Below are 1,139 nucleotides of genomic sequence, written 5' to 3'. Positions count from 1 at the left end.
GGGTTGGATGTGGTGGCGTGGGGCAGTCAGGGACAGGGATTTCAGGGGCAGTCGGGGACAGGGAGAAGGGGTGGTTGGATGGGGCAGGAGTCCCGGGAGGCATCAGGAATGAAAGGAGGGGTTGGATGGGGCAGCAGGGGGCAGTCAGGGGAGAGGGAAGGGAGGGCGGGTGGGGCAGGAGTCCTGGAGTGTGGGGGCAGTCACAACCCCCTTGTGGGGTGAGGAGGAGGGAACCTGTTATTAATATTTTGGCAGCTCATCACTGCCCAGAGGCCTTTATTTCTCCAGCCTGCAAGGACAGACGGTCTGTCAGGAAGTTGCCCCTTCAATCCCCCCACACAAAGGCCTTTCTTAGGAAAGGGAAAATCCTGAAGAGAAAAAGTAACATCAAAGAGGACTCCAGAAAGACAGTTTAAGATCTTGGGGAGTAGTTTATCACCTGACCAGGGACTTGAACCCTGGACCCTCAGATTAAAAGTCTGATGCTCTGCCAACTGAGCTAGCCAGGCTCACAAAGCAAAAGAGCAAGTTGGTACAGAGGAGAAACTAGTCAAGAAAAAGCGAGCAGGAAACAATAGGGGAAACCTGCTGCTCTCTCTCTCTTCCCAGCCCTGGCCTGGCCTGGTATTAGTGCTGGTTAAAAAGATGGGAAAATATCGGCATCTACCAGCCTTTCATAGCTGTACAAGACTCAGGCACAATACAGAGGTGCCCACCTGCAAGTGCCGAATGGTTGGATTGGCTAATGCAACCTGTAGACGTCCAGGGCACTCTGGGATATACAGCCAAGTGTCCATCACCATCATTATTTCAAAGGGATAATGATAATGGTAGCAAGGTTCACAATTGACTCAGCAGTTGCGTACAAAGGTGCACGTTTGGCAGTTACATTGGGAAATTCTGGAGGGGTTTTCCATCCCTGTAATAGCTACATTGACAGAACAATCTTTCCCTCCATTTAGCACTATCTAACCACTGCTTAGGTCAGCTTAATTATACTGGTTCTGGGGTTTTTCACACCCTGAAAGACGTACTTCTTAGAGGGTTTATCCCATCACCCTCCCATTCCCTGGTCCTTCTTGTCTTTCAGGGTGTGAAAAACCCCAGAACCAGTATAATTAAGCTGACCTAAGCTGTGG

At 50.4% G+C, this 1,139-nt stretch overlaps 1 non-coding gene across 1 annotated transcript; it reads right to left on the bottom strand.

The window, feature by feature from the left end:
- Positions 1-436: 436 nt before the first annotated feature.
- On the bottom strand, positions 437-509 carry TRNAK-UUU. The gene has a single exon. It is a non-coding gene; the product is annotated as a tRNA-Lys (tRNA).
- Between the last annotated feature and the right edge of the window lie 630 nt (positions 510-1,139).

The sequence above is a fragment of the Mauremys mutica genome, unplaced genomic scaffold, assembly GCF_020497125.1.
Source record: "Mauremys mutica isolate MM-2020 ecotype Southern unplaced genomic scaffold, ASM2049712v1 Super-Scaffold_100201, whole genome shotgun sequence".
Taxonomy (NCBI): Eukaryota; Metazoa; Chordata; order Testudines; family Geoemydidae; genus Mauremys; species Mauremys mutica.
The sequence above is the reverse complement of the archived record's forward strand: the minus strand, read 5'-3'. Positions and strand labels throughout refer to the sequence as shown.